Source organism: Lissotriton vulgaris, chromosome 3_1 (assembly GCF_964263255.1).
Source record: "Lissotriton vulgaris chromosome 3_1, aLisVul1.2, whole genome shotgun sequence".
Lineage (NCBI taxonomy): Eukaryota > Metazoa > Chordata > Amphibia > Caudata > Salamandridae > Lissotriton > Lissotriton vulgaris.
This window is the reverse complement of record NC_141689.1, coordinates 1,776,819,018-1,776,835,100: the sequence shown is the minus strand read 5'-3', so window position 1 is coordinate 1,776,835,100 and position 16,083 is coordinate 1,776,819,018.

Here is a 16,083-nt window from a genome sequence, read left to right as displayed (position 1 = left end):
CGGGCGGGGCTGACCACGTCCTTGCTGGCCACCCCGGCCCCTGCCGCCCCCTCCACCACCGGTTGACGGAGCCGATGAGTCCTGAAAGGAACGAGGAGAGCGTTGGTCAGAAGCCTGAAACCTTTCAGGAAACTTAATCATCGCGCGATCGCGCAAATAATAAACCCGATCTGACTGCGCAGGCAACGGAGACGCAGGAGCAGAAGCCTGTGTTTGTTGTTGTTGTTGCTTACCCTGAGTCTGCTTTTTTGGCCAATTTTGTTTCTTGGACTTTTGTTGACCACTAGTTTCCGAAGACTGACCCTGGGGCTGCTTTTTCTCTTTATCAGGAAAAGCCTTAAGCCCCTTTGCATTGCGGCCAACCGTTTTATAAGCAGCCACAATAATCCTTGCCAACTGACGGGGTCTCTCGGCCTCGGGAATTAACGCTAAAGCGTTAGCAACCTGAAAGTTCACTGCATCTCCCTTGACATTTGCAAGGATCAGATCGCAAACTACATCAAAGGTGCCACACAGGCGCATACCCAATTCAACCGCCGACTCCGGTCCGTGTTCGTCCTGAACACGTTTAAGGACCGCACCCAGATTGGTCACAGACGGGGTGCCATAGCACCTCGAATAGACCGCTGCAAAAGTCTTACCCCAGGTCTCACAGTCAACAAGTTCAGGTGCCAAATCTTTCGGTAAACTTAGTGTAAGAATCCGGTGCTTATCACCGGGATTCGTATTAGGAAACACAGCTTCTAGCTGGCCGAATTTCTCTGCAAGCCAGAACGGAAAATCATCCTTGTCCTGGGGCTTTTTGCCCATCACGGAATTCACCATGACAGGATTGATTTTCAAACCAGCCTGTTCTGCACGAAGCTGCGCACCCCTAGGGGCTACGTCTTGAACATTACGGCTAGTGTAATGAACAAGCGCTCTAAACACAGACACTGCGACTTCATGAAGTTGCCGCAGATCAGCCACGCCACAAGTGGCGCGATTAGTGTGAGGAGTGAATCCAGCCAAAGCGGGCCAAGGTGTGCCCGGAATGGACAAAGGACCCAACCTCGGAGCGGTAAAGCGTGTGGTAGGGCGCCACCAAACCAAACTCCATGCTGCCAAGCATCAATAGGAACCTCCAGTGCTCTGTACGGAGCATATGCAGCCGGTACAGCCGTAGCAGTGTAGGAATGGAAAACACCAGAATTAGCGTTCCCCGCCGGAAATGTCACCCACGGATAAAACAGTTCGTACGGGTAAGCATGTTCCACACTCACCACCAGAACAACAGCCAAGCATTCCACAGGTACATTATAAGCCCGTAAGTGGTCACGCACCGCAATGCGACTATGCTGCGGGATGTCCACGGCTTGTGCCATGTTAGCACAGGAAAGTGAAAAAACAAAGAGTACTTTGTAGCACAACTGGGTAGTAATTCAAGGAAACCGTTTTTAGATATATTCAAGCTTGAAAAGATCTATTTCAAAAATAGGTAGGTTTTCCGACACTGCCGTTTACCGGAAACGGGAATGAAGGGGTTAAGGTTTGAATGATATACTACTCGAGTGTCATGATATAAGGCCAACAACGTATGGGCGCCATGTAGCAGGGTTTCCGTTCTCCCACAGAACTGTGCACAGAGATCTAGAACCTGGGTGAGTTAGGGTGACCCAAAACTCACCTTAGTTTCAGAAATCCCCTTACCAAGCTAGCTACAGTGTCTCATCGGTAGTAATAACTTCCCAATGACTTAGACAATCCAGAACATGAACTTAGGGTACCTCAGGTATCGTGGAACACATGAACACTCTTTCGTTATATAATCAGTACAAACCAAAACGGGGAGTCAAAGAACACACGTGCAAGTTTGAAATGTTTATTTTTCAATGCAAGGTTCTCAAACGCAGTATCTTATATAATATCAACATACATATTATAAAAATCAGAGTTATCAGCATAGTCACTAGTCCATAATAAGCGAACGGTGATAGCATAATATAATGCAAAATCTATAGAAATTCTGTATCACCTTTATTTTGCGCACCCTATTTAGCATACTATATTATATCTAAGAAGGTCTCATTTGGGTTTTTAGCAGGGCGGGCCCATACCTCTAATGGTCAGTAGGAGCAGATCACATCAACAGCTACCAGCTCTCTGCATGCGAAGCATCAAGTGTGTTGATTCATTCCCTGTAACTCTATCTTAAACCCGAGTAGAGCCCAATGTTGGCAGCAACATTATTTGTGTTATGTCTAATGTGGTGCGAGGATCAGGCCTTCAGCAACCTTGTGTTATGTTATTCTTAGAGGGTGCAGTTCTCAGTATGCAGACATTTGTACCAAGTGTACCAAGCACGACTGATATCAGAGCAATAACATATTATTCTCAAATAAATCACATCTTCGTCTAGGTTGAAAGCTACAATAACAATTAGGTGTCGTGTGCAAACTGAAGCCGAAGGAAAATATGGTGTTTAAACATTTAATAAACTCATGCTAACTTAACACAATATATAGAAACGCAGTTACCATATGACACAACGTAGTGGTTCCTGTGATACTAAGGGAGGTCCCTTAGGAGGACCGGTTGAATGTTGGGTTGTGTTAACTTGTAGGGTAACAGGGAGGGTAGGAGTAGGTTGTAAAGTGTTAGAGCTACTGGGTTTGTTAACAATAGCTAAGATGGAAGCAGTAGTTCTCTCGATGTTAGACACCCTAAGTTCAATCTTTTCCATTTTAGCCTCTAGGGGAAACAAGATAGATTTAAATAAAGTAGCCAGGCTTTCAATAGATATCCCGTTAGTAGAGGAAACCATTGGTGGAATCATCGTAGGTGGTGGGTAGGATTATGTTGGGTCTTGGCTGATTTCGATTTTCTACCAGCTTTCTTGTTATATGATCTTTTCCTTTTGGCAGTAGCCCCTAGTTTCACCCCCTGTGAAAGAGAATTATTGGAGATGACTTCGGATACAGAGGCAATGGAAACATTATTAGTTTCTGATTCTAAATTGGTCTCAGGTGGAATATCATGCACAATAGAATCAGGTTCCACGGAGGTTTGGTTATCAGCTTCAAAAGGACGAGGATGATCTTCCTCTATATTGATAGCGGAATTAGATGGTCTTACAGGTGATTTAGCGTGGGCAAGTATCCCCAAGGAGGATCTCTTAATGGACGACAATTCTTTAGACAGACACTTTTCGAGGAGGTTAATTTCAGTATCAATAATAGTATTAGCCCTGATAAGAAATTTGTCCATACCTCCAGATATAGAGCCTCCTGCAAGCGAGGACTTACTCCGGGTTTCACGAGCGGCCATGTGGGCCAGTAGGGCGTGCTGGTGGATTACAACGAAAGTAAGAGGGGTGGCCCGGTCCGGTCACTGCAGGTCACGAACGGGCACAAACGGGCCCGCCCTTGGCACGGGCTTCGCCCGGCGCCGTTCCGCGTGCGCGGTTACAGGACTGAGTTTATACGTGGGCAGAGTGGGCGTGACTACAGGGAGAGCGGGCCAGGTGCTAACGATTGGCCTCGCAGGGACTCCTGGTAGTTGGAGTCCCTGCCGTCACGCTCGCAGCCCTGTCTGCTGCCACAAAGCCCCACAAATGTCCAGGTGAAGCGGGACCCGCGGAGCGGGTCCGGCGAACAGTTGCGGTGGTCTCGGGAGGCACAAGAGACAGTCCCAGCAAACTCCGTCAGCAGGCAAAGAATATGAAGAACCCACCGATGCAGGATCAAAGGGCTGTTTTAACCACCGGTGCAGAGCGGGCGTGGCTACAGGGAGAACGGGCCAGGTGCTAACGATTGGCCTCGCAGGGACTCCTGGTAGTTGGAGTCCCTGCCGTCACGCTCGCAGTTCTGTCTGCTGCCACAAAGCCCCACAGATGTCCAGGTGAAGCGGGACCCGCGGAGCGGGTCCGGCGAACAGTTGCGGTGGTCTCGGGAGGCACAAGAGACAGTCCCAGCAAACTCCGTCAGCAGGCAAAGAATATGGAGAAACTAGAACAGGTACTAGTCACACTGGTGCACAGTCGATGGAAAGCACATTACCAACTACCTCTGGACAGACTTTTTTAGAGGCAGGACAAGGCGGAACAGAAGACCCAGGAGGGGAAAGAACAAAAGAAAAGGAGAAGGAGCATCTGAACACCAGAAGTACGAATGTACCGAAAAAAGACAAGAAGAAGATAGTGAAAGAAACTTAATCATCAATATATCGGATTAGGAACTATCTCCCCAAGAGCTAGAAATATTACAGAAGGGTACTTCATTCGTACCAACTTCCGACAGTAATTTACTGGAACTTGATATTGATCGTTTCAAACTCATGCGGAAACTCTGATTAAGGAACTTCTTTCATAATGTGATTCAACCACAAAAAACTGTTGAAGAAGAGGAAGATGATGAACTCATGGGTTTAAGGAATTGAAGCACTTACATGGCACCTATCCGTCACAAAACCTTGAATCTCTTTGAGAATTTGGTCACGAAAGAATTGAACTCACTAAAATTCAAAACTACTTATAGGTAAAACATCACACGTAGAGATTGGGATACTTTGAAAAAATTAGCGAACAATTCACGAATAACATTTCAAAAAGCTGACAAAGGGGGAGTGTTGGTTGTTATCAACACTTCTCATTATGAGACAAAAGTAATGGAACATATCATGGATCACAACATCTATATGAAACTGGACAACAACCCCACCAGAGAATTTGCTATGTCACTTAAAGGAATAGTGGATAAGGCTGTTGAGATGGGCATCATTAAAGATAAAACCAGACTATTTTTACTTACAACTAATCCTAGAAGTCCATCACTGTACATGCTACCGAAAGTCCATAAGAACATTAAGGACCCACCATGCAGAGCCATTGTTTTCACTTGTGGCAGTATACATGAACATACTGGTCAGTCCATCGATAAATATTTGCAGCCAAGTGTGAAGAAGATGAAATCCTACACCAAGGACACCACTGACTTTATCTTGAAAATACAAGAAATAAAATGGTCAGAGGGTGAAGAGATTACATTATGTACAGCTGATGTATCATCCCTTTATACATCAATCCCCCACCAGATGGGACTGGAGGCAATAGAGCACACACTGTTAAACAGTGACATTGAACACACTATGCAAATTTTTATTATGGAGTTGGTCCATTTTTCGCTTTACCACAGTTATTTTAAGTGGAAGGAGGAATGGTTCAATTCACTAGTGAAATTTCTGATACCCAAATCACATTCTTGGATGTTTTGATATCAAAAACAAAAATTCGTTTAGAAACTGACTTCTTCAGAAAATCAACAGACAGGAACAACATTCTTCACTTTTCTAGTCATCATCAATTTTCATTGAAAAACAATTTACCTACATCATAAATGTTGAGGATAAGAAGAATAGTAATACAAAGCTCCTCCCATTGGAAGGAGGCACTCTGTTGCACAGCTTGATAATTCAGACGTGTCAGTCTTTCTGATTAGTCATCAAATTAATTCTTCCTCATTTTGGGGTTCCAAAAAATATATTTTATTTTCCATCAAGGTTTCCGAAAAGTATCAATTTCTGTTTATATGTCCAACATTACTGTAATCCAATCACATTCCTTCCCCAATGCATTTCGGGCTAATAGGAAAGCCCTTCCTCAGGGGACAACTCTACGAAAAAAGGAACAAATCAACGTGTCACTGTATATAACGGAAAATTACTGTGCATGCAATGTTCAACATTTCTACCTGTACAACCGTCATATCACGATCATCTAAATGTGCCCAAAAGTCCGTGCGAACCTTAAAAAACCATGCGTGTATTGTACTATGAGGAAGTCTAAAACACGGTGAATCAGAACCCAGGTGTGTTAGTATAAATCAATCCAATCCGTCAGTAACAATGTGTGTTTACATAGCCTGATACCACGGTCACCGAGTGGTGTATTCAGAAAAAAGCTCCAAACATTAAAACGCGTTACGTGTGAGCAGCATACTCACGGACTGTTAGTTAGAACCGTAGCGCTGTCACTGAAACAGAACGGCGCGTGTTTAGAAAATAAACGTTTAACTCATTAATGCAATATCTTTCAGTCTCGTGCCTCGAGTACTTACTAGGTGTTGTGGTTAGTAGTGCGCGTAACCGTCGGTGAGTCAGGAACCCCAGCGGTGTTCTCACAAGGTGCTGTTTTTACCGGCTCGTGGGTGCGTGTAAAAAGTAAAAAGTGAAAACGGACTAAAACCCAAAACTAAACCAAAACGCGGCGGCCATCTTGAGTGAGTGAAATGTGGATAGTATACGAAAAATATATAAAAAACCGGGATGCGTTAGTTTCTGTTGACATTCAGGTACTTTCAGAGGAATTCACATACACAAACAAATATTATGAACATTACAGATTACAGGTAACACAAAAATTCCATTTGATCATTCAAACCGTGTGGCTGCATCGATGCCATGTAGCGAATCCAGAAGTTCTCTCTTTTGAGTAGTGTCTGTTTGTTGTTGTGAGTGGGGATAATCTGTTCAAGGATGACAAATTTTAATTGAGCAACAGAGTGTTTTTGTTCAACAAAGTGTGCAGCCACAGTGGATTTCAAGTTTCCTGTTCTTATGTTGCTTTTATGCTCAAGTAAACGAATCCTGATCTTTCTCTCCGTGTGTCCAATATAACACTTGCCACATGGGCACTTGAGCATATAGATCACATTGGCTGAATTGCAGGTGGCATTCACTCTCAATTTCACTGGGTGTCCCTTCATTGGGTGACTGATGGTATTTCCTAGGATACAATTATTGCAATTACTGCAATTGTAACAAGGACGTAGGCCTTTGTATGTGGTGGATTCACTTTCTTTTGTGGGTTTTTTTAGAATCTCCTTCAAATTGCGACCCCTAGTGTATGCAAACATAGGTGGTTGATCAAAAATACCTCTGAAGTCTGGTTCAAAGTTCAATAGTGCCCAATGTTTGCGAATGATATTCTTGTAACGATTACTCAGAATGCTATATTTGGAAACCACCACCATCCTGGTGTTTACTGGTTTGACCGTGGGTTTTAGCAAATCTTGTCGTTGCATGTCTCCAACTCGGCTGACCGCTGTATCAAAGGTTTGTTGTGGATATCCTCTATTTTTAAATCTTTCCACCATGTTGGTGATTTCTTGTTGACAAGTGTTTTCCGAAGATACTATTCTTTTCACTCGCATCAGTTGGGATAAGGGTAGATTGCGTTTCAGCCCCGGTTTGTGAAAACTCTGGTGGTGCAAAAGTGAGTTCCTGTCGGTAGGTTTTCGAAAAATTGTGGTATTCCAGTTTCTGTTATCACATTGAATCTCCACATCCAGAAAGTGTATGCATCTCCTGTCCATGTTCCAAGTGAATTGTAGTCTCTGGTTGATGCCATTCCATGTGTTAAGAAATTCTGTTAGTTCCAACTCTGTTCCTTTCCAAAGGATAAAGATGTCGTCAATAAATCTTAAGAAGATTTTGCCATGTCTTAACCAGGTGTTGTGGTTGAGGATATGTGTTTCTTCAAACACTTTCATCACAATGTTCGCGTAGGACGGCGCCGCACAATTGCCCATGGCGGTCCCATTCAGTTGGTGAAACCATTGGTTGAACACCGTAAAGTAGCTGTGAAGAAGTGTAAAAATCATTAATTCCATGATCAGTGTTTTCATGTCCGGGTCCAGATCAGAATTAGCCAATTCTTGTTCAATGGCAGTTATGCCCATGTCATGCGGTATTGATGTGTAGAGTGAACATACGTCCACTGTACACATTAGTAGATCTTCATCCTGGGATGCTTTAATCACTTCTTCCAATTTTACTAGAAAATCTGTTGTGTCCCTTATGTGTGACCTGGTATTCAGTACAAACGGTTGAAGGTATCTATCCAAAAATTTTCCAATGTGTTCATGTATGGAACCCTTGGTGGACACTATCGGTCTAAATGGTGGTCTAGTTGGATGCTTGTGCATCTTAGGCAGCATGTATAGTGTCGGTGGTTTTGGATTCTCCGGTGTTAAATATCGTCGTGTCCGTTCATTAATAATCCCTTTGTCGAATGCTTTGTTAATGATATCAAGTAATGTCATCAAGAACTCATTGGTGGGATCAGCCCTCAATGGAGCATAAGTGTTGTTGTCACTGGTGTGAGCCAATACTTCCTCTTCATAAAATTTGGCGTCCATGATGACCAACGCGCCACCTTTGTCAGCAGTCTGACACACTATATCGGGATTGTTAGCAATTTTTCGAAGTGTGTTTCTTTCAGCTATCGTCAAATTCTCACGTTTGGCTCTGGTTTGGAAAGGTGATTTTTGTAAATCATTTTTCACCATGCTTTCAAATACATCTATGATTTTGTGACTCACGGGAGCCATAAATGTACTGCGTGGTCGAAGCCCTCTAAGCATATCATCATCTGTGTCCGTTATGGTGACGATGTTTTGAAAATAGTGACGAAGTCTGATGTTTCTGACCAATTTAAATGTGCTGACCTCCAACTCTAACGTATTTGTTTTAGTCGTGGGTACGAAGGTTTGTCCTTTCTGTAAAACTCGTAATTCTTCCTGTGATAGTACTGTGGAAGAAATGTTGATCACCAAGTTGTTATTAGTATTCATCTCCGATGAGAGGGTTTCTTTACTTTTTGTTGTTCTTTTGCCGCCTCTGCGGGTTTTTCCCCTCCTGGGTCTGTGGTTTGATTTTGACCCTCCTCTAAAAAATGAACCGTGGATGTTGACGTGCCTGGTTGTTGTTCAGTGGGTGTTACCTCAACGGTAGACCTCGTTGTCCTGGATGTTCTACTGTCCCCATCAGAGGAGGATGTCTCATTCTCCGAGTAAGAATTATAGGCTCGGTTAGGACGTCGTCGGGCGTACACTTCTGCCCAAGTGTACACCTCGCCGAGCTTATAATCAATGGTGTCCCTCTTGTACTTGCGTAGTTTGCGTTCTTGGGTCTCACGTGTGTGTTTCTCTAATTGAGTGTTCACATCTTCCAACAATGTAGCCAATTCAGTGGGGTCCATGGCTTCGTCCAGTTCCGCCCTAATGGTTGTGATGTCTTTGGTCAATTCTTCCAATGATTTAGATAGTTCCTCCACTATCAAAAGTATCAAATCCAGCGAACATTTGTTGAGGATAGCGAAACACCGCTCAACAAATTTCGCATTATTTTTACACAAAAGAGGTTTTAAGGGAACCCGTAGGCCCCTCGGGATCCGCTGGGCGCGATGGTACCGCACCAACGTGGATGCATGTAATTTCTGATTACATTCCTTTTTCAACAAATAGAGTAGTTGTTTCAGGTTGCTTTCAGGGCTGCGTGTGCTAGCAGCTGTTGCAACTTCCTCCTGGATCATGCTGTAGATTTTGTCTGCGTCCCCCGCCGTGAAGGCGAAGGTGTCCGCTTTCAAGTCGGTCATGCTGGTGATATTTTCATAATTCATGTTTGAACCAAATTGCGTGCCAAGTCCTTGGACAGAAAAGGGTTTGGTGAAACTATAAGTGTGGGACTTGCACAGCGGTAATACGACCTTTGTATTCACAATGTATCTTTGTAGCGTGCAAACAGGGTTAGACGCCGTCTGTGCCTGCCAGCGAAAGTTGAAAACTAATACAAAGCTCCTCCCATTGGAAGGAGGCACTCTGTTGCACAGCTTGATAATTCAGACGTGTCAGTCTTTCTGATTAGTCATCAAATTAATTCTTCCTCATTTTGGGGTTCCAAAAAATATATTTTATTTTCCATCAAGGTTTCCGAAAAGTATCAATTTCTGTTTATATATCCAACATTACTGTAATCCAATCACATTCCTTCCCCAATGCATTTCGGGCTAACAGCAAAGCCCTTCCTCAGGGGCCAACTCTACGAAAAAAGGAACAAATCAACGTGTCACTGTATATAACGGAAAATTACTGTGCATGCAACGTTCAACATTTCTACCTGTACAACCGTCATATCACGATCATCTAAATGTGCCCAAAAGTCCGTGCGAACCTTAAAAAACCATGCGTGTATTGTACTATGAGGAAGTCTAAAACACGGTGAATCAGAACCCAGGTGTGTTAGTATAAATCAATCCAATCCGTCAGTAACAATGTGTGTTTACATAGCCTGATACCACGGTCACCGAGTGGTGTATTCAGAAAAAAGCTCCAAACATTAAAACGCGTTACGTGTGAGCAGCATACTCACGGACTGTTAGTTAGAACCGTAGCGCTGTCACTGAAACAGAACGGCGCGTGTTTAGAAAATAAACGTTTAACTCATTAATGCAATATCTTTCAGTCTTGTGCCTCGAGTACTTACTAGGTGTTGTGGTTAGTAGTGCGCGTAACCGTCGGTGAGTCAGGAACCCCAGCGGTGTTCTCACAAGGTGCTGTTTTTACCGGCTCGTGGGTGCGTGTAAAAAGTAAAAAGTGAAAACGGACTAAAACCCAAAACTAAACCAAAACGCGGCGGCCATCTTGAGTGAGTGAAATGTGGATAGTATACGAAAAATATATAAAAAACCGGGATGCGTTAGTTTCTGTTGACATTCAGGTACTTTCAGAGGAATTCACATACACAAACAAATATTATGAACATTACAGATTACAGATAACACAAAAATTCCATTCGATCATTCAAACCGTGTGGCTGCATCGATGCCATGTAGCGAATCCAGAAGTTCTCTCTTTTGAGTAGTGTCTGTTTGTTGTTGTGAGTGGGGATAATCTGTTCAAGGATGACAAATTTTAATTGAGCAACAGAGTGTTTTTGTTCAACAAAGTGTGCAGCCACAGTGGATTTCAAGTTTCCTGTTCTTATGTTGCTTTTATGCTCAAGTAAACGAATCCTGATCTTTCTCTCCGTGTGTCCAATATAACACTTGCCACATGGGCACTTGAGCATATAGATCACATTGGCTGAATTGCAGGTGGCATTCACTCTCAATTTCACTGGGTGTCCCTTCATTGGGTGACTGATGGTATTTCCTAGGATACAATTATTGCAATTACTGCAATTGTAACAAGGACGTAGGCCTTTGTATGTGGTGGATTCACTTTCTTTTGTGGGTTTTTTTAGAATCTCCTTCAAATTGCGACCCCTAGTGTATGCAAACATAGGTGGTTGATCAAAAATACCTCTGAAGTCTGGTTCAAAGTTCAATAGTGCCCAATGTTTGCGAATGATATTCTTGTAACGATTACTCAGAATGCTATATTTGGAAACCACCACCATCCTGGTGTTTACTGGTTTGACCGTGGGTTTTAGCAAATCTTGTCGTTGCATGTCTCCAACTCGGCTGACCGCTGTATCAAGGGTTTGTTGTGGATATCCTCTATTTTTAAATCTTTCCACCATGTTGGTGATTTCTTGTTGACAAGTGTTTTCCGAAGATACTATTCTTTTCACTCGCATCAGTTGGGATAAGGGTAGATTGCGTTTCAGCCCCGGTTTGTGAAAACTCTGGTGGTGCAAAAGTGAGTTCCTGTCGGTAGGTTTTCGAAAAATTGTGGTATTCCAGTTTCTGTTATCACATTGAATCTCCACATCCAGAAAGTGTATGCATCTCCTGTCCATGTTCCAAGTGAATTGTAGTCTCTGGTTGATGCCATTCCATGTGTTAAGAAATTCTGTTAGTTCCAACTCTGTTCCTTTCCAAAGGATAAAGATGTCGTCAATAAATCTTAAGAAGATTTTGCCATGTCTTAACCAGGTGTTGTGGTTGAGGATATGTGTTTCTTCAAACACTTTCATCACAATGTTCGCGTAGGACGGCGCCGCACAATTGCCCATGGCGGTCCCATTCAGTTGGTGAAACCATTGGTTGAACACCGTAAAGTAGCTGTGAAGAAGTGTAAAAATCATTAATTCCATGATCAGTGTTTTCATGTCCGGGTCCAGATCAGAATTAGCCAATTCTTGTTCAATGGCAGTTATGCCCATGTCATGCGGTATTGATGTGTAGAGTGAACATACGTCCACTGTACACATTAGTAGATCTTCATCCTGGGATGCTTTAATCACTTCTTCCAATTTTACTAGAAAATCTGTTGTGTCCCTTATGTGTGACCTGGTATTCAGTACAAACGGTTGAAGGTATCTATCCAAAAATTTTCCAATGTGTTCATGTATGGAACCCTTGGTGGACACTATCGGTCTAAATGGTGGTCTAGTTGGATGCTTGTGCATCTTAGGCAGCATGTATAGTGTCGGTGGTTTTGGATTCTCCGGTGTTAAATATCGTCGTGTCCGTTCATTAATAATCCCTTTGTCGAATGCTTTGTTAATGATATCAAGTAATGTCATCAAGAACTCATTGGTGGGATCAGCCCTCAATGGAGCATAAGTGTTGTTGTCACTGGTGTGAGCCAATACTTCCTCTTCATAAAATTTGGCGTCCATGATGACCAACGCGCCACCTTTGTCAGCAGTCTGACACACTATATCGGGATTGTTAGCAATTTTTCGAAGTGTGTTTCTTTCAGCTATCGTCAAATTCTCACGTTTGGCTCTGGTTTGGAAAGGTGATTTTTGTAAATCATTTTTCACCATGCTTTCAAATACATCTATGATTTTGTGACTCACGGGAGCCATAAATGTACTGCGTGGTCGAAGCCCTCTAAGCATATCATCATCTGTGTCCGTTATGGTGACGATGTTTTGAAAATAGTGACGAAGTCTGATGTTTCTGACCAATTTAAATGTGCTGACCTCCAACTCTAACGTATTTGTTTTAGTCGTGGGTACGAAGGTTTGTCCTAATCTGTAAAACTCGTAATTCTTCCTGTGATAGTACTGTGGAAGAAATGTTGATCACCAAGTTGTTATTAGTATTCATCTCCGACGAGAGGGTTTCTTTACTTTTTGTTGTTCTTTTGCCGCCTCTGCGGGTTTTTCCCCTCCTGGGTCTGTGGTTTGATTTTGGCCCTCCTCTAAAAAATGAACCGTGGATGTTGACGTGCCTGGTTGTTGTTCAGTGGGTGTTACCTCAACGGTAGACCTCGTTGTCCTGGATGTTCTACTGTCCCCATCAGAGGAGGATGTCTCATTCTCCGAGTAAGGATTATAGGCTCGGTTAGGACGTCGTCGGGCGTACACTTCTGCCCAAGTGTACACCTCGCCGAGCTTATAATCAATGGTGTCCCTCTTGTACTTGCGTAGTTTGCGTTCTTGGGTCTCACGTGTGTGTTTCTCTAATTGAGTGTTCACATCTTCCAACAATGTAGCCAATTCAGTGGGGTCCATGGCTTCGTCCAGTTCCGCCCTAATGGTTGTGATGTCTTTGGTCAATTCTTCCAATGATTTAGGTAGTTCCTCCACTATCAAAAGTATCAAATCCAGCGAACATTTGTTGAGGATAGCGAAACACCGCTCAACAAATTTCGCATTATTTTTACACAAAAGAGGTTTTAAGGGAACCCGTAGGCCCCTCGGGATCCGCTGGGCGCGATGGTACCGCACCAACGTGGACGCATGTAATTTCTGATTACATTCCTTTTTCAACAAATAGAGTAGTTGTTTCAGGTTGCTTTCAGGGCTGCGTGTGCTAGCAGCTGTTGCAACTTCCTCCTGGATCATGCTGTAGATTTTGTCTGCGTCCCCCGCCGTGAAGGCGAAGGTGTCCGCTTTCAAGTCGGTCATGCTGGTGATATTTTCATAATTCATGTTTGAACCAAATTGCGTGCCAAGTCCTTGGACAGAAAAGGGTTTGGTGAAACTATAAGTGTGGGACTTGCACAGCGGTAATACGACCTTTGTATTCACAATGTATCTTTGTAGCGTGCAAACAGGGTTAGACGCCGTCTGTGCCTGCCAGCGAAAGTTGAAAACTAATACAAAGCTCCTCCCATTGGAAGGAGGCACTCTGTTGCACAGCTTGATAATTCAGACGTGTCAGTCTTTCTGATTAGTCATCAAATTAATTCTTCCTCATTTTGGGGTTCCAAAAAATATATTTTATTTTCCATCAAGGTTTCCAAAAAGTATCAATTTCTGTTTATATATCCAACATTACTGTAATCCAATCACATTCCTTCCCCAATGCATTTCGGGCTAATAGGAAAGCCCTTCCTCAGGGGACAACTCTACGAAAAAAGGAACAAATCAACGTGTCACTGTATATAACGGAAAATTACTGTGCATGCAATGTTCAACATTTCTACCTGTACAACCGTCATATCACGATCATCTAAATGTGCCCAAAAGTCCGTGCGAACCTTAAAAAACCATGCGTGTATTGTACTATGAGGAAGTCTAAAACACGGTGAATCAGAACCCAGGTGTGTTAGTATAAATCAATCCAATCCGTCAGTAACAATGTGTGTTTACATAGCCTGATACCACGGTCACCGAGTGGTGTATTCAGAAAAAAGCTCCAAACATTAAAACGCGTTACGTGTGAGCAGCATACTCACGGACTGTTAGTTAGAACCGTAGCGCTGTCACTGAAACAGAACGGCGCGTGTTTAGAAAATAAACGTTTAACTCATTAATGCAATATCTTTCAGTCTCGTGCCTCGAGTACTTACTAGGTGTTGTGGTTAGTAGTGCGCGTAACCGTCGGTGAGTCAGGAACCCCAGCGGTGTTCTCACAAGGTGCTGTTTTTACCGGCTCGTGGGTGCGTGTAAAAAGTAAAAAGTGAAAACGGACTAAAACCCAAAACTAAACCAAAACGCGGCGGCCATCTTGAGTGAGTGAAATGTGGATAGTATACGAAAAATATATAAAAAACCGGGATGCGTTAGTTTCTGTTGACATTCAGGTACTTTCAGAGGAATTCACATACACAAACAAATATTATGAACATTACAGATTACAGATAACACAAAAATTCCATTCGATCATTCAAACCGTGTGGCTGCATCGATGCCATGTAGCGAATCCAGAAGTTCTCTCTTTTGAGTAGTGTCTGTTTGTTGTTGTGAGTGGGGATAATCTGTTCAAGGATGACAAATTTTAATTGAGCAACAGAGTGTTTTTGTTCAACAAAGTGTGCAGCCACAGTGGATTTCAAGTTTCCTGTTCTTATGTTGCTTTTATGCTCAAGTAAACGAATCCTGATCTTTCTCTCCGTGTGTCCAATATAACACTTGCCACATGGGCACTTGAGCATATAGATCACATTGGCTGAATTGCAGGTGGCATTCACTCTCAATTTCACTGGGTGTCCCTTCATTGGGTGACTGATGGTATTTCCTAGGATACAATTATTGCAATTACTGCAATTGTAACAAGGACGTAGGCCTTTGTATGTGGTGGATTCACTTTCTTTTGTGGGTTTTTTTAGAATCTCCTTCAAATTGCGACCCCTAGTGTATGCAAACATAGGTGGTTGATCAAAAATACCTCTGAAGTCTGGTTCAAAGTTCAATAGTGCCCAATGTTTGCGAATGATATTCTTGTAACGATTACTCAGAATGCTATATTTGGAAACCACCACCATCCTGGTGTTTACTGGTTTGACCGTGGGTTTTAGCAAATCTTGTCGTTGCCTGTCTCCAACTCGGCTGACCGCTGTATCAAGGGTTTGTTGTGGATATCCTCTATTTTTAAATCTTTCCACCATGTTGGTGATTTCTTGTTGACAAGTGTTTTCCGAAGATACTATTCTTTTCACTCGCATCAGTTGGGATAAGGGTAGATTGCGTTTCAGCCCCGGTTTGTGAAAACTCTGGTGGTGCAAAAGTGAGTTCCTGTCGGTAGGTTTTCGAAAAATTGTGGTATTCCAGTTTCTGTTATCACATTGAATCTCCACATCCAGAAAGTGTATGCATCTCCTGTCCATGTTCCAAGTGAATTGTAGTCTCTGGTTGATGCCATTCCATGTGTTAAGAAATTCTGTTAGTTCCAACTCTGTTCCTTTCCAAAGGATAAAGATGTCGTCAATAAATCTTAAGAAGATTTTGCCATGTCTTAACCAGGTGTTGTGGTTGAGGATATGTGTTTCTTCAAACACTTTCATCACAATGTTCGCGTAGGACGGCGCCGCACAATTGCCCATGGCGGTCCCATTCAGTTGGTGAAACCATTGGTTGAACACCGTAAAGTAGCTGTGAAGAAGTGTAAAAATCATTAATTCCATGATCAGTGTTTTCATGTCCGGG